Here is a 22,474-nt window from a genome sequence, read left to right on the forward strand (position 1 = left end):
CTGCATAAGAAAAATACAACAATTTCTAGACTGAAAATTTGCTTATATTCAAAATTAACTATTTGTTTATTCAACGAATAATTCACAAGATATAAAAATGTAACATTCTAATTATTGAACATACTTAATTTTGAAAACACTTCTGAGAAAATATATTATAACCAATAGAAAAAATCTTTTTTGAAAAAAGTAAGACATCCGGCAGGAATCGCGCCGGCATCTCTCAGGTTTCGCGCCCATGCACATAGACCACTATGCAATAGGCATCATACTTAATTCCGACAAATTTTAGCTGATGGATCTTAATACTCTCTGAAGCGCTTTCCAAATTGAGTTACTATTGGCGATCGGCTTTTGTATTTTGAAATCAAACTAGGTATTACTTTAATTACTAACCGACATCACAGATCACTCCAAGATTTTTTGTTGTAACTTGCTTGAGCTTGCTAACAATTTTTAATTAACTATTTTTTTATTCAACGAATTATTCACAAGATTTAGGAATGTAACATTCTAATTATTGAACATACATAAAACTCTTGGAGTGATCCGTGACGTCTGTTAGTAATTAAAGTAATACATAATAATATGTATTTTTAATAATTAGAATGATAAGAAATATTTGAGAATAATACATAATTATTTACAAAATATAAAAGTTACTGCACCACTGTTGCACTTGTATTCGTACAATCCTCAGGTCCTGAATTTATTAATACACTCGCAAAATATAAATGATTATTCATTAGTGTAAAAACGCTTGATTACATTTTAATACTATTTTTTTATGATAACATTAAAAACAACATTGAAAATGGGTGATACTCGTAGTAAGGAGGGAAAATTGAATGATAGGCTTTGCCCTTACGGTCAATACTCAGTTGATACTTGATTCTCGATTCAGTTCAACCCGGTACTCCATCGCAGATGGATGTGAATGCGAACAATAATTGTTAGGCATTTGATTATTGTTTATTATTTTTAATATCAGTGTGTTTTCTGTATTATCAACAAGTGGTGTTCCAACGCACGGGGAATCCACACGGTAATAATTTATTCATATTATATACATTTTTAATAAATAATCTATAGAACCTGTTTTACTTTTTTAACATTACAATAATCTGATTAAACTATAAAAATATTTAAATAACTATATTCTTTTATACATATTTCATTTTATGCAAAATTTTTAATGAGATGAGGTAGGTATATAATAAAAATGAACCCATTGATAAATAATATATAATATGAAACTTGTAATCACTTTCAAAATACAATTTAATTTACTTAAATAAAATCAACGCTATTGATGGAAATATAATTTAAATTGAAAGCAATGTGAGTTTCGGTTTTTCGTCATCCATATTATGAATGGGCAATAAATTTTCATATTTTTAATGATGTTGATTTCCAGGTACTTACATAAACAATATTTACCATACTAATATGTTAATATACACGTGGTAAAGGGTAGAGAAAGGCTGTTAAAATCTGACATAAATAGTGCACACTAAAGTTTGTCAGACATACGCATTTGTTTTCATTGAACTAAGACTACAATTTACAGAATGTGGTATTGGTTAGTTTTTTCAAAATTCCCTTAAACCCCGCGAAACCACGCCATACTAGATAAATGAGAACTCTGCCATTCTGGGCAGTGTTGACCTGTGCGTCCCTGATAACTATCTTAGAAATAGAGACCATCAGTTGTTTATTCTCCCAAGGTGCAGAACCAACCTGCCACTGGTAATGCCAATTGGGAGGGCGATAACTATGTTCAACGAAATTGCTTCGGGTGTTGATATATTCCACTTACGTGAGAATGAGTTTAAGTGGACGTTGTTTTATAAATTCTTAAAATAGGGTCTGCTTAACTCATCCTGTGTACTTCCTTGTACCTATCTAATTTATCTACTGATCTATCTCTTTTTTATGTAACACTGTTATATTTATATTTATGTCATGTTGTGAACGTCTTAAACTTATAATTTGTAATGTCCACAATATGTTAAAAAAATTAATAAATTGAATTGAAAAAAATAGTCAAAAAAATATTCGCCTATCTATAGAATATCTAAAATAATGTCATTAAATCACACATAATTTTGGATATTTTATATAAGTATATAATATTATTTTTTATTTATTATTATCGCTCAAAGCATATCAAAACTGTTATGGTTTGGTTTAGGCTGGGTTTAATTGATTTTTAAAAGCTAACCAACACCATCCGTAAAATTGTAGTCTTAGTTTAATAAGAACAAATACATATGACTGACAAAGTTTAATATGCAGTATTTATGCCGGATCTTAACAGCCTACCTCCACCCTTCGCCACTGATATCCACAGGCGACGTTGAAATGTGAAACGAGGGACGCTAAAACCGTTTTTATAATAATAATAATAATAATAATAGTACAAAACTGTCATCAATCAACATTTTATTTAGCAATATCATTGTTCACTGCATAATATTTAAGAATTGATCAAAGAATTATTATTTTATTACAACAATACACTTAGTACATTGTAATAATTCTTTAACTGCATAAATTTACATTATACCTATCTATAATATTATATTGTGTGAGCTACTGTTTTATATTGTTATAATATTTTAGTAATTCAATAATTATCAATTTATTGTTGATGGTCAACAAAATTAAATATTAAAGCCAATAAAAATGTGGTAAAATGAAATTACTACACGCAATTTACATTTACTTATCAATATTGTGATACTTACGGGTATTAAGTGCACAATTTTACATTTCATAATTTATAATGTCTATTCTAATAATAAAATTTAGTTTCTGTTTGTCTATCCGTTTGTTCGGTTATAAAAACTACATGCCAAATATTTAAATTCAAAAGTTACTTATTTTTTACGTATAGTGAATATTACAAATTATTAATTCAAGTCGTTCACAACATAACACACAAAGACATATTATTAATAAAACAGTATTATATAAAACAGTGATTCGGTTGAACAGAATTATTGCCATCCCAATTGGTATTACCAACGGCAGGTCAGTATAATATTATTATATTGATAAAACTCACACATTTTGGCACGAACTTAGTTGATTTTTAATAGACTATCATCTCCATTCACTATACTTCAAAATGAACTTACAATTTGAGGTGCTACGTGGGTAGAAATCTATTTCTTTATTCTTTTTTTCATTCTACCCTTTCTTTTCGTATTTCGCGCGAATAAATTGGTGGATGATCGCAAGCTTAATATACTTATTAAAATTTATCGCATATCTGTAATATTTTTCAAACGGAATGCGAAAAGTGAATTGCAATTTGACGTATTCGACTCACCTGATTAAACATTATTTTTATTGAATTAATTGTATTGACATATTCCACGTTATGAATAATCTCTTATATATTATAATTAAATATTCATATAGCATGCATACAAAATAATTAATATAAGTAAGTGAGTATCTACATACATTGAAAAAATGACGATAATTATAGTTAAATAATTATAATAACATAAAAACGGTCCACGATGGCCGAGTGGAAACGTATTTGATCATTAAGTCGGAGTAGGGATTGCAATACCGGTATTTTATAAACGGTATTCAATTATTTATCGATACCAAAAATCCAATATACCGGTATCTTCGGTATTAAGAATGCATACACGTTTACGTTTTTTGAAAATAAATTTATTGTTTTTTGTCATTACTTACTACTATAATATTGTACAATATTAAATTTAATGTATAAGTTTAATGTTTCCAAAATGCAAATACGAGTATAGGTATTGCCTGAAACCAACAAAAGTTAAATACATAATATTAAAACAAAATTCCTCAAATGTATAGAATTTTGGCGATGAATTAATATATGTATTTTGAAAAGGAAAATATTCGTAGAAAATATTTCCAATTATTCTATAACTATTGATCCAACGTGGTAGTACAACTAACAAAGGTTAAATTTGAGATAGATTTTCCTGTACCCGGCCTTAAAGTATTTGTACAAATTAGCAGTTCTAAAATATTATGATCTATACTCATATTATTTATAAAGGCCAACATAATAAATGTAGGTAGGTTGCTATAAAATAGATTTTAATAATTCTATTATTATTGATAGGTACTTACTTATTTTTTTCTATAATATATTTTGACAAATACCGGTATTCAATAAGATCTACCGAAATACCGGTATTGATATATTCATTCGGTATTGCAATCCCTAAGTCGGAGGGTCTCGTGTTAAAATTCCGGGTCTGACAAAATTCACATTTTGTTTTTCAAAATATGTGTTTCCGGCACTAGCAAATGGTGAGGTAGGCTTTTAAGATCCGCTATAAAAAGTGCACATCGAACTTTGTCAGATAAACGTATTTGTTTTTACTGAACTAAGACTACAATAATTTACAGATGGTATTGACTAGTTTTTAAAAATCAATTAAACCCAGTCTAAAGCAAACCATAATAGTTTTAGTATATTTTGGGCGATACGATAAATTTTGAACACTTTTTCGTTTTCGTTTTCGTTGGATTAAGAATACATAATATTACACATGTTCATTTTTTTTTAAATTCTACCTAAACCAAACTATAATAGATAAAAAATATTATTTTATCTCCAAAATATTCAAAGTTAATTGCATAATTTTTAATATTTTATAGATGGACGAGTATTTTTTTTACTCTTATTTATTGTGGCTTGGTTTTCACAGGGTTTATTTGAATTTTAAAAACTAATCAACACCATTTGTAAAATGTGGTCTAATTTCAATGAAAACAAATACGTATGACTGACAAAGCTTAGTATGAACCATTTATGGTGGATCGTAACAGCCTACCTCAACACTTTGCCACTAGTGTTTAGGACCTAAAGGGTGCATCGAATAAGTTGAAAAAGTGGTTAACACCAATTTCTCGCTGAATAATCTGGTACGAAACCAGTCGTGGGGCGGCTTAGATCCCCTGCACCGGATTGTAAAGCTATATGAAAAAAATATAAAAGGCGTTACAAATATTTATTAGAATATTTCATGATTCGATTATGGTTTTGTATAGGCAGGGCTTAAGAATTAAAAAAAAACTAACCAACACCATCTGTAATATTATGTATTGTTAATTCAACGAAAACAGATAAGTATTATTGAAAAGTTTGTACTATTTTTATCGGATCGCCCATAGCATACCTAAACTATTATGGTTTGGTTTAGGCAGGGTTTAATTTAATTTTTAAAACTAATCAGTACCATCTGCAAATTGTATTCGTAGTTCGATGAAAACAAATAAGTTTGACTGACAAAGCTTAGTGTGCACTATTTATGTCGAATCTTACCACCCTACCTCTAACCATCGCCACTGTTTGAAGGTTGCAACACACAGTATTGCACGTCTATAATGTTTGTTTCATTTTCGTAGGACACTCTCGCATTCAATACCCTGCTTCAAAATGTAGTGTATAGATGTAATGAAAATGTAATGTAGATTATCGTAATCATTATAATATTAAAATATTCTGTTGTATTGACTTACCATACTTTAACGTTTTGGCATAATTATTCAATTTTGATTTTATTAAATTATTTTAGTTTCATTCCTCGACTACGTTGAAAATATGCATTAGATTGCATTTCGTCAGCTTAATGCAGAACTATTCTAACTCACATTTGAAATATTTTGCAGAAGTGTTTTTTGAAACAGCCTACTTCAATTATTTATTATTTATATGGACAAGTGTATGCACCATTTTTTTTGTTCAAACTCCTACTAAAATATGATGCACCCATTTATCCATTAAGATAATAAATAATTTCAGTAAGTTGTTTCAAAAAACTCTCTCCTCAAAAATTTCAAATGTAAGTTAGAATAGTTCTGCATTCAGCTGATGAAAATTTGTCTACCGAATTTCATGTACTAAGTTGAAAAATCAGTGCTCATTGTTACTAAGTTATGTAGATTAAATTTGTTATAATTTGTGGTATTTTATTATACTAGCTTACGTAGAGTTCATAGTGTTACCACTATACAAATGATTATAACCAGGCTTATCGCTGAGAATGCATGAAAGAGGCGATAAAATATCCTACTGTGCATTTTTTATTCGATAGGATGCCATTAAAATTATTGCAGCACTACTTCATATTGGTAATACACAATCAAAGTGGAGAATGTAGGTTTATTTTGCACTTCTTAACAAAATAATATCAATATAAATTTCTTTTATTTTTTTAACTGTCAATAATTCATGGTGGAACTGCATTGTATTGTTGTTTGATTTAATAAAACGCATTTTTTATAGTGGGTACTTATTCAACTTTTAATCAATAAATTAGGACCGGTTTCGTCCACCTCAGAGGGACATTTTCAACTAATGTATGCATAATGCAACTTATGTTATAACTAACCATGTTGAAAACGTCCCTCTGAGGCGGACGAAACCGGTCCTAATTTATTGATTAAAAGTGGAATAAGTACTAGAAAAACTTGCGTTTTATTAAATCAAACAACACTCAATATAAATGTTTAGTAAAAAACAATCGAAGCGCTGAGGATTGAACATTGGTACAGCGGTAACCAAGTTGAGTAAATTGTCTTAAAAGTTAAATTTACAATTAAAAATTCTACTTATTATGAACTATAATTCTCAACATGATGTAAATGAAGTCTTGCTTAAAACTAATACTTTATTACTGTTCCGAGGAAAAATATTGATATACCTACCTACTGCATATTGTTTATTTAATGTTTTAAGAAGATATTAAAATTACATAGTTCCTATGCAAATAATAATTCTGATATTTTGATATTCTGATATAGAATAAATTTATTAATCACCATGAACATTTTATAATACTGAAAGACGCGTCTTTTTGTATAATATGTATCTGAATTATTTAAGTTTCCGCCAATTGAATGTTATATTATGACCATTGACATGGCTTATGGCTATATTAATGTTTTTTTTGTAATAATTCTTGAAAAAGGCAGTAACTATAACGACGATTAACACAGTGGTATTACAATATTAATATTTTGTCTGTGGTAAATTTTCTGTTTACCTATTTTCTTCTTCTTCGGCCATGTCCACCCCTTAGTTGGAGTATATGAACACCACTTGACGCCTCCAAGAATCCATGTCACTCGCCAATTTTCTTGCGTCATACCTTCTTCAGTCATACCAGCATTCTGTAGCTAGGGATTGCAATACCGAATTAATATATCAATAGCGGTATTTCGTATTAAATACCGGTTTTAATACCGGTATTCATCAAAACATGTCATTCAAAAAAAGTACCAATAATAAATATAACTAATAAAATTTATTTTAAATACTATTTGTAGCAACCTAAATTACCTACCTATATTTACAATGTTGACTTTTATCAATATGTACGTATAGATCATAATATTTTAAAACCGATAATTTTTACAAAATACTATACTTACAGGAAAATCTCTCTCGAGATCAACGTCTGTTGGATTATATTATCAAGTTGGATCAATAGTAAAGTTATAGAATAATTGAAAAAAAATTACTACGGATGTTTTCTTCTTCGTTATGTTAATTCATATCAACAATAATTATGTAAGTATGTATATAATATGAGAGATTTTGCTTTAATATTATTTAACTTTTGTTTATTTCAGTCAATATTATATTAACTGTGTTTTGGCGGGATAAACTAATTATACACTAAATTTAATATACAATAGAGTTAGTAGTAAGTAATGAAAAATAACATTATATTAATTTCCAAAAAATGTAAATGTGTACCAAAAATACCGGTATTTTTTTATTTCTGAAACCGGTATTTCGGTATAGATTAATAATTGAATATCGGTTTTTAAATACCGGTATTGCAATCCCTACCTTTATCTACGCCGTATAAACTGTGTAGATAGTATTTGACGGCCTTCCATGATACTGGAATTCGGTTTTCTTAAAGAACAGGCCATCCAGGCCTCTTCTGGCATCCGCAGTATGATATGATATCAAGGAATGTAATTTTATTTTAAGATTAAAATGCTTATAATATATTTCATACATATCAGTTACAATATGTTTGAATCGTGTTTCACGCTTAAATACGTATTTGACCGATGTTGTGATACTCCTAACTCATTTTTTAATTATATATCACTCACTTATAGTCATTCAATTAACGGTCACTTAATTTTTCCTATGATATTACCTTATAGTTACAGTAGTAAATGAAAATTGATAAATTATTGTTACTAAGTAATAAAAATGAACTTAGTTTCATGGAAATACTTGTTAATTTCGATTGCCTACACTTATGTATGCAAAGTCATATGACAAGTAAAGTAACTTGATTGCAGTGTTGCCAAACGCCATTGAAGAAAATAAGCTAATTGGCAGAAAAAAACGATAGATTTTCTTATAATAAAAAAAAGAAAAAAAGAAAAGAAACTAGCTGTAAAAAAACAGTCATACTTTTAATAAGAAAACATATTGAAAAAGAATTAATTATTTTGCCGTAGAAAATCGTATTAAGTCGCAGAATCAAAAAAAAAAATCAGGTATGAAAATTAGTCATAACGTATATCGTATTTTTTCGACAAGGCTATATCTCAGTTGAGGCATGGTCTAAAAAGATCGTGGCTAGGCGATGTGCGGATTGCGGGTTGCGGGTGCAAATGACGCATGCCGAACGAAATATATTTTTTTATATAAATCTAACATGCGTCCATTTAGTGTTCTGTTTATTGTTCTATTAGTAACAATAATATTATATTCATTGACATGTTTTCTTTTTCAAGTAAATGGGTAACGTTTTTAGTCATCTTTACACGATTTAAGAATTAATACCCCCGTCGCCATCACGAAACAAATTGACGTATTGACACCTCGACGTTCGCTCTCCGAATGCCAGCGAGTCCTAAATTTCGTCGCGCCTATAGTTGAAAATTATTTGCCGTTTCACTGATGTATCGTCTTATAAATTGGCCTCCACAGAGTGGAAGTTTGTATTAACAGATTTTGTTTTTACGAGAAATGGATGTCAGCCACTTGCTTAACCTATAATGGCCATACTCTGACTCATTCATCAAATTGAAAAACAATATATATATATACTTGCCAGACCCAGGATTCGAACCTGGGACCCACGACGCTTAATTAGGTTATCGGTAAAATAACATTATAGGGTACAAGAAGCCAGAATATTGATTTTCATGCAAATCTGTGAAAATGTTTAAACTGTTTACGATGTCAAAAACGCTAGATTTAATGCCATTGCGTATTTTTCTTGCTAGATGTCTATTAATATTTATTTTCTTCTAAATGTCATGTTGTGAACGTCTTAAATTAATAATTTGTTATGTTTAACATATGTAATTTTTTTTGAAAATTTTAATTAAAAAAATGCATGATTTGGCAAAAAACTCTAAGTTGGCAACGCGACTTGCTTGTAAATAAAAGTACAGTTGTTTTATTCGAAGTGCTTAGATGGCTTGATAATGATTTGAACGCTTTGAACAATACCTTATACCCGGGTTTCGCCTTTCAACATTATTTTTAATAGTATAGTAAACATGTAGGTATTATAGGATTCTAAATAACTGCAGACTGCCTGTAGTTATTTAGGTATTCTTTGTTATAAGTGACTACGCGTGGTGGAAGATAATATCATGTGGACGCCAAAAGGCGGCATTTAAATCTTAATTTTTACAAATAAAATATTCGAAATAAATTGTATCACATTTTTATTTTATAGACTACCTATTTCAAATAAAGAATTTCTTAAAAAATATTAATTATTTGTTGAATAAAAATATAATTTAATTATATTTTAAAAATATTAATTAGTCTCTAAGTAACTATGCTAATTAAATAATTATTTATTTTAACTGTATGTCTTTACTGTAATGAAACTAAGTACATGAACTTCAAAAAAAATATTGCAATAGCAGCAATGAGGTTTGTTTTTTCCCGTTGCACTGTTGAGATACGTGCAAAAATCTCACAAAGCAACTTTCAGTTTTCAGTTAAGTATATATAAGTAGGTATATATGTATATATTTTTTTTAAATAATCATGCCATTACTTTTTCGTACAAGGTAGTTGGGAGGGTTAGTTACATTAGTAAAGTAGTTAATTATGTTCCTGCATTTATATGGCCAGAATTAAATATTTTGTGTAGTGTTCTTGTGTTGTTTAGTATTTCGTAATGTTTTTGTGGGTCAATTTCATGGTTATGCTGTCTACATAGAGTTCTGAGAGTCCACCGCTTATTTTATAGTATAGAGCAGTCGTTGATGACATGCCACGCAGTTTAAGATGTGTAGCCGTCAAATGGAAAACAGTCATCGTCCGCCAATTTGAATCTTTTCAATTATATAATATTATGTCTGTGGCCGACAAATAAATTTCCCTCATTGCATTAAAAATGTCAAAAACTGTGTACGCGTAAATTTAGGCGAGTTTAGCTAAAATCATGTTCTAGACGGTTTTCAATCAATTTGTAATAATAATTGAGTAACATATTTTTGCGAAATTAAAATTATTAGATATTGTTTCACAGATTCTTTGCTTGACACCAAAATAATTACACCGAGTATTTTACAAATTATTTATTTTCGGTTGATAACATATAATAATATATCTTTTTCTCTGAAGATTATTCAAGAAATTGGTTTTTTTATGTGATAATATTATATTAGTATCTTAAAGTCACTGTTGGGTCAGCAACGCGACAGCAATCATACGATTTTTAATTATTATCCTCTCCTATGTACGCATTATGTACCTATCTGCAAGTACAGCCTGATTGTATATTGATAAATAAAATAAGACGTGGAATATTACTAAGTTACAATAATATTATTTGTTTAATTTAAAGCAACATTGATATTAAATTATAAAAATATGTATCGTAGTATTTGATAGATCGACTTACGTTGCTTATTTAGAAAATAAACTAAGCCACGGATTTTAGGCCCATATAGCAAAATAACAAATTGTATACAACCTTTTAACGAACATTGTCAGTTAGCAAAATCTGCCGAAATCGCCAGAATAACAATGAGGTCACCTCACGCGTACCGTGCTTCATCGACACTCGCATGACTCAATTAACGTTTTTTTTTATCATTTTATACAAACTACACATTTTCGACTCGTGTAAAAATCGCATATTCTTTGTTTTTAGTGGTTCTTTCTATAGAGGATTTTCTATTAAATTATTATCTATTATCTACAAGGCTCGAAATGAACCGGAGAGTACCAGAGCGCCGTTCCGGGTCGTAAAATCGGCAACATTGTTGCTCTGTCTCGTGGAAACAATAATTTTACCATTTTAGCTGGAATACAAAAAATCTAACATACTTATTTTTATAAAACACGCATAAAATTAGACAGCTATGTTAATATTTTTAGAAAATTAACGAGCGATCCGGTTCTTAAAATTTTCCATTTCGAGCGCTGATTATCTATGGTCTGCAGATTGGATTCTGTTCAAAATATTATCTATGGATGCAATACCGCAAGTAATAATACATTAATTAGAGTAAGCACTCTCCATAATTGAATTTATAGAGATAGTGATCATTCAAAATATTCCGAGGAATTACGAATCCATATACCTGCTAAATTTTCTGCCGTACAAGCATATGATAGTACATGACGTGATCATAATGTAATTATTGCACCATAACCGTTTACACATAAAATGGTAATTATTTTTGTCAAGGTACGAAGAAAGTAATTTTCCAGAGTTATTAATATGTAATTTTCAAGAGATATTTTGCTCAATGAGTAATTTTTGGTGACGGAAATTTATGTATTATCCATAAGTAATTGGACGGACCTCATTTCAAACTCCTGCATAATAAAACCAATTTTGGCCATTTACATTTTTATGGCCTATCCCACCGCCATCTTTATATTAATAAAGCCTGAGCATAACTTTTTGCGCAACCAACGAGTGGTCCACTGCCATACTATTTATTGATAACGTAGGTACTAGCAAGCAGAGTTTGGTATTCTATAATGACTGAAGAGTAAAATAAGATATTAGTTATTGTCGTTTAGAATCGACTGTAACATTGACAAACGTCCTAGTGTATACACAGAAGTGTATATACTGTGTTATGGTACGTTTACATATGACACTTATACCGTTATACTTATTTTATGTGTCTGACATAAAAATTCACTTACTGTTTACACCTGCATGGATCTGACATAAAATGCTCGTATACTTCTCGTTGAAATAAAGTCTCGACACTTTATTCAATGGCAACATTTGGAATAAATATATGCGGTGTTTACATATGGTATTGTAACTTATTCGGACACTTATTTCGTATACTTCTCAAAAACGTTATGTCAGTTGTCAATATGGGAATGTTAAAAAAGAAAGCAGCGAGTGTTATTATTTTCTATCTTTCTATAAGTCTTTTGGCAACAAAAAGGAGGAAAAAATGGTCTAGATGGATGCGGGAATGGATTCAGCGACGAGAAGAACTAGGTGCCTTCCGTTTAATGTCAGAGTTTAAAATCGAAGATCCAACTCAATTTGTGAACTTTAGTTTGCAAGATTGGACCTTTTGCCAAAAAACAAGACACACAATTCAGAAATGCGTAGAAGAACGATTAACAGTAACATTGCGATATCTAGCACTTGATCGTCATTGCATATTCAATATAATATTATCATAATACCAGTGCAGGTGTGGGCCAAAATGAATTCGGTAATACCATTTAAAGCGCATTTTTTCTTCACAGAGTGCATCAGAATTAATCGTATGTGCCGAGAACAAGCGATATTTTATTTTCGAACAAAATCCATAGAACACGGCACATCCGATTTATTTCTCATTGTCTATGATTTTTGACAGATCGCTACAGTACATTTATTAACGTAAACGTTGGGCATACATTCATGGTGTACCTATGATTATTGATTGTCCGTTGTTTTAGAAATATACATATGCAATTCACTAGGTACCTGTTAAACTACGAATAATGTGTCAGGTACTTGACATAAAAGTAGACGGTGGTCCAACTTCGGTGATATATCGCTCCAAGTTCGAACTTGTCGAATACGCGGTGTTTACATTTGCGTATATAAGTAGATTGAATAAGTGGCAGGTGAGAGTCGACACACGCAAAATAAGTGGCAGATACAAATATACTTACTGTTTACACTCAAGTGAATATGGTGTCATACATAAATATGACGATATTAGTGTCAAATGTAAACGTACCATTATACACAGAAGAAGTTTAGTTTATTTGATCGTCACTTTCAATTATTAATAACACATAACCAATAAATCAGATGAACTCCAAGGTCTCCAAGATACGTTAAAATAGTCTAAAAGAAATCTGAAACTAAGAGTACTCCGAGAAATGAACACGACAGACGCGTCAGTATGAGCACTCTATAGGCAATGACAGGCAATGACATGTCATCCATAGACAACGGGAGGGGCGAAAAGTAGGACCAGTCGTGTAATGTATCGGCTTCCTTCTTCAGTGGGCAATGCTTATGCCCTATGGAACGATCGTCCAAAATCGATCCATCGGCCGGTCGATCACGATCAACGCGTTGGACATTATTGTCTAGTCAGTCTAGTCTAGTGTTTATCGATGTAAAAATATTCAAGTATCAATTATACCGGCTTGGTAACGCAAACAATAAAACTTGAGATTCATCATTGATATTATGAATTAGCAGCTATTTTGATGTGATATGTCAGGACATGTTTCTATTGTGTTTGCAGATTTCGTTATGCAATATTATCACCACTTATTCTTAATGAGGCAGTCACGCCCTTGTCCATACATAATAATTTAGCACACGTATTTTACTAGATTTGCAACGAAAAATATTAAGAAAATGTAACTAAAGTCCTTGAATAATGTCTACTCTGACGTACATAAGTCACTAATTATATTGATATTGACTGTGAATAGTTTTATTCTTGGAATGTCATTATTTATATAAAACGAAATAATTTTATCAGTGGTTAAACAACGCCCGGCACAGGATTAATAATTACAATTGTGTTGATACAAAATATTTACAAAATATTTAAATCACCTTGTTATATAACTTTTTTTTGTTATAAGACACAACAAGTTCCTGTATCGTGATTGAATGCATCACAGAGCGTGACAGATTAAAATAAATTTTATAATACTTTTTATAATAATTATTAGCAAAGTTCTCTGCCTGTATGTTCCTTACTAGTATACGTAAATCTTTCTACATTTGCATCATCGGTGATTCGCAGATTGGTATCGTTTGCTATAATGCTTGTTTCAATAATTTTAGCAAGCAATATCGATAGGTATAGATAGATACTTAAATATTTAAAACACCGACGAATGATTTAGTGTATAATATCAGATAATTTATCTACACTCAGAAAACACAATAATGCACTGAATATAGATAACATATATTGCAAATTCAAATAGCGTTCATCAATATATCGATATGACAAAATATAACTGAAAAAAGAACATTAGTCTATGACTGAACCATTTTATTGTGCATTAATCAATTAAATTAAAGGTTATTCTTACAATAAAAATCATGAGATTAATTTGTATTTTTAAAAACAAATTTTAATTATTTTGGACAAAGCTGCACTCATAGAAAATAATATTATGCGCAAAGATGCTAGGCTTCGCTTTACGAGCCTAGAGTATTGTATACATTTCGGTAGACGGGGCTGATGTCACGTAACCATCACGGCCTATAAAGTCCATATTATAGAATAATCCGTATAAATACAATAGTTGAAAACAGATGGCGCTCTAGCATATTTTTTTAACGAATTCTAAATTCAATACTTGAAGACGCTGACGACAGTTAATGGTTCTGTTTATTTTAAAAATTTATAATGTCTCCAGTCTATTTTTCTTATAAGGTAGGCTTTAAATAATCGCCTAGTATGGAGCTACTGCTAACAATAATAGGTACCCATGGTGTTACTGTATAATGATTTACCTATACATTACCTCTTGGTTGTTGTGAAACAGTCGCATTTCAGATAAGAATGCAAAGAAATCATCTTTATCCAAGAACGTGAAAAATTATCAATATGTACAGATAATATAATTTGAATCTTTCTGGATCAATATTGATATAGCTTGCATAGCTTATAGAAATAAATCAGACAACATTTGGCATTTTGTTTGCCACCTTGGTATTTATAGGCTTTCATATGAAAATATAAAGTTTCATTTCAAATCATTATTCAGCACCAGAAAATACCAACGCAATCGATAATTATAGAAAAATTAAAAATTTGACAACTTGTTTTATTTATATCTGCGTAGAAAATCTGTCACATTTTTTTGCATACATTTTTGATTAAAAACCGAACTTGCATATTTGTATTAAATTTGAAATAAAGTATTTGATCAAATTAACAAGGCAGTTAGTTATAATCGATTATAGTTATTAATAATTTCCAAAATAAGTTACGATCATAGACTATGTTACGATATTTTATGGTCAGATATTATAATATTACAATAAACAATGAAAATAGACAGATATGATATTATGTTTATCCTTGGCAGTGAGCTTGCCACAAAGTATAATTAATAAGATAACTACTGGCAGCATTGTTGTTTTGTACAAAAAGTTTATTCAAAGTTTGCACATACACATTTAATAGATGATGGGAAAATATTGAAATATTTATGTGACCGTGGCAATGGCTATGCAAATTTGAATAATTTAACTCAAATATTACACATCGTCACCTCAATACTACAACTAGATAACTGTGATTTGATCATTGTTGGGGAAATGAAATTTATCATAAATCTAGGCTAAAATTATTATTTAAAATAAAAATAGAAAATTGTGCATGTCTTATTGGGAACAAATAAATAATGTTCAATTGTATGAAAAAATATTGTAGATAAGTATATTATTTTATTTATTCAATGCATTTATTAATATTTCTTTTATTCAACGAACAATTCACATGGTTTAAGAATGTACCATTTTAATTATTGAACATACATGTATACATATGTAATGTATATGTTACGCCGAATGTGTGAAATTGCGTATTACATAAAATCGGCAAATTTGTGCATATTTCATGAAAAATGCAAGCCCATTGTCTTATTTATGAATAAGGCAAAATATCTGCCGAGTGCGTGAATTCGGCAGTAATTATTCTGCCTAGTTTATGCATTGGGCAAATTAAATAGTAGCGCTACGGTGGTGTTTTTTGCAACTAATCAAACTAACCAAATGTGTCAAATGTCATTGATTATATAAAAATATACCAATCAATAACTACAATAACGTTCATTTCCATTTACTATGCCCAAAAAAAATCTAGAACTATAATATGATAACGGAAGAATTTTATCAAAAAGTATTTTCGCGATTTGATTCGTGTTTGGGTCAGGCAATGGTCGATTGTTTGTTTGCGATAGTATGATTTGATAGGCCACACTGGCAACATGTCGCGCGACAACCTCTTTAAATTTTACGATAAGTATGATAATTATCGTAAAATTTCTTAAACAATTATGATAATTATCGTAAAATTTAACGAGGTTGTCGCGCGACATGTTGCCAGTGTGGACCCGGCATAACATCAAAATGGATATTCAGTTGAATTCAGAATTAGAAAATCTAACCTAACCTAACCTAATAATAATAATATTATATTATGTCCAATTATAACTAATAAGACCATCCGCATTAAATTTACTTTTTCTACTGTCATGTTGACAGTTTAAGAATTCCATAACCTGCCAAATTCACTCACTCGGCAGATAAATTGCTTAATTCATGAATAATGCAAGCCCGTTGCCTTATTCATGAATTAGGCGAAATATTGCCGATTTCGTGTAATACGCAATTTCACACATTCGGTGTAACATGTACATAATATATTATGTATGTTTAATGCATTTATGGTTTTAAAGTAATCTAATATTTTCAAACACAAAATTAATACAGTTTTCATTAACGTCTGACTTACCTAGTTGTATCATTGTGTAGAGAAGGAACTGTAGAATTTTATTATTCAATAGCTATAGTTGTAGTATTGAGGTGACGATATTATTTAAAATATTTCAACGATACACATTTTAATATTCAAATAGTTTCTTTGATTGATTTTGAATTTATTAATAATTAAAAAAATGTATATAACGTGAAGAATATATTAGCGACAATTATTATGACTGTTTTAAAGCGATTATCAAGACCAGGGATCGAGAACCTTAAGACTTATTCACCACAATCAACTTTTAGTTTTAATAATAAACTTTTTAATAGAATATAAAAGAGTAAAAAACATATATACTTAAATATATTATTTTTTTTCGACCATGCCCGATTCCAATAAGATCATATAGGCCTCCACAGAGTGGAGGTTTGTATTAACAAATTTTTGTTTTTACGAGAAATCGATGTCAGCCTATTAGGTCCATACCTTGACTCATAAATAAATTGAAAAACAATTTATGTACTTGCCAGACCCAGGATTCGAACCTGGGACCCACGACGCTATGTGCCGACGCTTAAGCCGCGCGGCTATCGTGGGCCATATTTATATTACCTATAACAATCTTTAAAAATACTAAACTCTTTGAAATACGTGACGTGAAACGAATACGATTTTTAAAATGAAGCTGGATGAAAAAATATTATTGACTAAACAAAAATACAGTCTATATTTAACTCCCAGATTAATGTAACTTTTGTGACTGTTTTCCCTTTGAAAATTACCTATATTTACTATAATATCTCAGGTGAAAGTTAGAATTGAAACATTTACTTCGTGAAACTTATATACTTATTGAAAATTCATTTTGAAAATATTCTCCCCAATCAACCAACCAACGAAAATTACTTCGTATGTTTTCCATCAAACTGCGGATACTAACAGAAAACTGAAAGTTTTAAAATAAAAATCATATAGATTTTACAACGTTTTTATTAGGTCGTATTCTTATATCTCCGGTGGTTGTTTATCAGGTACAAATCTTGCAGTCGATTTTTAACTAACTTCCTGACTAGCTAGAGATTTGAAGCTTTTAGAATATACTAGAACACGATGCCAATGCATTTTTTTTAATTACTTTTAGCCATCTTTAAGTAGAATTGAATTCATTTTCAGTTAATTCTGTTTTGTATGAAAAGTTATTTCGGAAGAAATCCGTAATCTAATCCACTATTATTGGTTGCTAGGAGTCTGGGGTCCTAGCAACTAAATTATTCATATATACGTGCGTTACTAGGGACATCAATATGGAATGTAAAAATGACATTTCAGTATTATTTCTATCAAGTACATTTTTTTTGATCGTTTAAGCTAGTCAAGTCAAGTTTATATTATGATTCAACAGAAAATTTAAAAACGTTGTATATAAATAGTTCTTTTTATCTTGTAATTATTTTATTATTAATCTAGATTTAGTCAACTTCGGACGCACGAAATACGGAAATAAATGTAAACAAATATACAGAACTAAGAAATAGACTGATTCGATTGGGATTTTTTTAACAATCAATTCAACAACGGTTGGATTAATGCTGGTGTTTCTCTGCATGCACCTCACCTCACCACTCCGCCGCTGCTATCTGACCACTTTACCTACTCGTGATGAATTACTGCACGTGCGCTATTTTCGAGGAGTTTTTATTGTTATTTAAGAACCTTTTGAAGTAATGATATGACACGATTATAGAAAGAAAGTTTCAACAATATTGCTTGGCCTAGGAGTCATGGAAGTCCTAGAAGTCAAGTTTATATTATGATTCAACAGAAAATTTAAAAACGTTGTATATAAAAAGTTCTTTTTATCTCGTAATTATTTTCAACGATTTTCTCGGTTTGGGCCGAATGCGGCCCGGGGTCCACCGGTTGGCGATCCCTACGAAGACCAATGAACACTTTTGTCATTGAATGTTAATCGATCGTGTATAATGAGACGAATTTGATTGAGTAATGTTAATGAGTCGGTTAAATTTAAATGAAATTTTTGTTGATTCTAGAGATTTGTTTTCAATACAATATTGCAACTAGTGTCTTCTTATCTGATTTCCGGAATAAATTTAGTTATTGAAAAAAAAATATGAACAGTGATGTGTAGGTACAAAGATTTTGAAGAAAAAATGTGAAGTATTAAAAAAACTTATTTTATATGTGTACTAGGTATTTATAATAAATGGGAGTCATAAAAATATATTTGCTCATTGTCTAGATTGGTGTGATTATTTTATGGGAATAAATTATTAAATCAAGGTTAGGATACATTTTAAATATGCAGAATGATACATACATCGTATTATGATGCACTTTTTTCGCTCATTGTATTATTGTCCATTAAATATAATACATAATTGTGTAAATTATATTTAATTCCAAATTTATCAAAAATGCTAGAACTTTATTCTAAAAAAATGTTCTGGAATTGTTAACAAAATGTAACAGTAAGTATAGAAAAGCTGTACTACAGCCACAGAACAGATAATATAATATATTATCGGAATTATATATTATATAATTCCGATAGGCTATATACATACCAAGTATAAAGTTTAACGCACAGCTTGGAATGTGTGTGTGTCCTACGAAAATGAACCACGCATTATAGACGTGCAATAGTGTATGTAATACACCAATATAACACATTCACTGCTGACTAGATAATTACTTTTTAATTATCACATTTAAATAGCATGCTAATTATATCGAATGGCCAACTTATCGTTACGCGCTAGGTGCGTCTTTAGCGTCCAATGTATTAAAGCGTCAATGCATAAACCGGGAGCAGTTGTCAGTGTTCGACGCGTGACGTGTTATTGACACGAGTTTAAATTTATCCCATATTCTTCTTTACTCGAGATCGGTGGCCTGCTTCTCCTTACCCGTTAGGTATTTCAGTTCCCATTATTTCTGAGTTCCCTGACTATAGCATATTACCTATAATCTAAATTATATTGATTTATTGGTACTTCAATCTCTCATTGATTGAAATTTTAGTGACAATACATAGTATTTTAAAACATATTACCTATGTTTAATAGTCAAATATCGAAATATTTTCATTTTTAAAACAATCCGCTAGAGAAAATGATGGACATACATATTCGTATTATATTATATTTACTACAAGGCTGATAATAGTGAAATGTAAATAATTAGTGTAATGGAGCATTGAAAGTTAAACTATATTTTTCACGCTCCAAAGATGATTGGATGTGATTTGTTTAGGTAGAATTTAATTAAGGATAGACGATCGAAATATATTTGTAAATTATTATGTTAATAATTTTATTAACCTTGTGGAATATAATTTCACTTTTTATATAAGTTAATAAAGAATATATTTCACATACGGGTTGATATAAATTATATAATATACATAGCTGTTGGACGTTTACCCTGACATTCCTTTTCTTTTTAAAAGGTATCCACAGCATATAATTGTAATGAGTTTGATGAAAAAGTGTTCATATATTTGTCTCTTTGATCTCAACAACATTAAAATACAAAACTTTTTTACGAGTACGTTAGTACTAATTTTTACATCTCAATTAAATAAAAAAAATGCCACTATCTTAAGTAGGTAAACATGTTTTGATAATAAAAAATCGATCGGTGACAAGTATAGATTGCCTGAAATGGTATAATCATTAACAACAAAAATAATATCATACATAGTATGTATACAAAATGTTACGTCTTTGGGTACCTACATGGGAAATTAGCGAAAAACTGTTGACACCTAAAAGTACGTAAATATTATAAAATGGTTTAAAAACAAAGATTATTTATTTTTAATTCTACGATAGTTACATTATTTATTCTAAGATAGTTAAATTATTTATGTTGACTGGTGTTTCGGGCTATGAATCCATCTAGAGAACGACACTTTACAATTTTACAATTAATTTTCTTCATAAAACTGAATGATTGTAGCTCTCACGATATGACAGAAAAATATTGTGACTTGAAATTTCTTTGGGTACTTATTCAAAAACGTTTTAAGAGAGGACTATTGCATAGGTAAAAATATAAATAATAAGTGAAGTGCGTAAATATAACGCATTAGATTTTGAGAAACATACCAATTAGATTTTTTTTACCGAATGCGACTAGAACCCATGTCGTTCGCAATTCGGGTGGTGAGCTTTACCGAATAAGCTACTAGTTTAATAAATAATTACAGAGAATTTTCTTATCAATTATGCATTTAAGGAATTATTTCAAATTTGAATAACAGTAAACTCCCGATGATCCGGGCTAATGATGGGGAAGGGAGGCAAGGATAATTCGTTTAAAAATACTGTTACATATTTTTAATGGCGACTATAGTTTTACGTGTTTATGTTGGGTGACAATTTTTGTTAAAAAAAATCTGTGATTCTATTTATTTTTGATATTTTATTAATCGTTTCATGTATGCGATTTATTATTTATCTTCTATATACTAAAATCGTCATCCACGTTATCTTCTGTATGCCTGTCAGCGTAAACGATATCTGGAACAATTAAAAGATAATCCACACTCCGAGGAGCAGAACTAACCTGCCATCGGTGATGCCAATTGGGAGGGCAATAACTCTGTTCAACCAAATCGCTTCGGATGTTGATATATTCCATCTACGTGAGGATGAGTATAGGTGGACGTTATTTTATAAATTCTTAAAATAGGGTCTGCTTAACTCATCCGGTGTACTTCCTTGTACCTATATATTTTTTTGTATTTAGACAATTATACTGTAGAATAACTTAATACTGATCTATCTCTTTTGTTATGTACCTAATATTATTTTAATAATATTTCGTTGTTTCTAAATGTCATGTTGTGAACGTCTTAAACTTATAATTTATAATATCCACAATATGTAAAATAAATTAATTGAATTGAATTGAATTATCAAACGTTTTTACTGTATTTGCAACTGCTATGCTAATGCTTAATTCAATAATATATAATACAGAAGATCTAAGAGCATACATAAGTGAAACGGGAAATAATTTTCAATAATAGGTGGGACGAAATTTCGCATTAGTCGCCAATCGCCGAGTGGCATTCGAGGTGGGAGCACATTTTTTTGTGATGGCGTCGTAAGAATATATTCTTATATTGTGTAAAGATGACTAAAAAACGTTATGCCTGCACTCGAAAAAGAAAACATGTCAATGAATATATTATTATTATTATTACTAATATAACAATAAACATAACACTAAATGGACGCATGTTGAATTTTTATGACAAATTATGTTCCGTTCGGCACGCGTCATTAGCATAATCCGCGTGTCGCGTAGTTACGATCTTTTTAGACCATGCCTCTGAATAGCCTTAAGAATTCACCATTATTCATTGAACATACTTACACAATTTAGGGCAACCTCAAAACATGCATATTCAAAAATCTTTTTAAAAAAAGTAAAGTTTTTATATAATTAGTAATTAGTAGGCAGTTGTCATGCGTTTCATATT

The 22,474-nt window shown here is 29.9% G+C and overlaps 1 protein-coding gene across 2 annotated transcripts in view; it reads left to right on the plus strand.

Moving 5' to 3' along the window:
* The first annotated feature begins 902 nt into the window (after positions 1 to 902).
* LOC147065090 (scavenger receptor class B member 1-like) overlaps positions 903 to 22,474 on the plus strand; it is a 79,061-nt gene continuing 57,489 nt past the window's right edge. For both annotated transcript variants that reach the window (XR_015071718.1, XM_085956288.1), the window contains exon 1: positions 903 to 1,045. The gene's annotated coding sequence lies outside the window, so the exon portion shown is untranslated. The remainder of the gene's footprint in view (positions 1,046 to 22,474) is intronic.

The sequence above is a fragment of the Rhyacophila brunnea genome, unplaced genomic scaffold (genome assembly GCF_057557595.1).
Source record: "Rhyacophila brunnea isolate RB1 unplaced genomic scaffold, BYU_Rbru_1.0 scaffold_6, whole genome shotgun sequence".
NCBI lineage: Eukaryota > Metazoa > Arthropoda > Insecta > Trichoptera > Rhyacophilidae > Rhyacophila > Rhyacophila brunnea.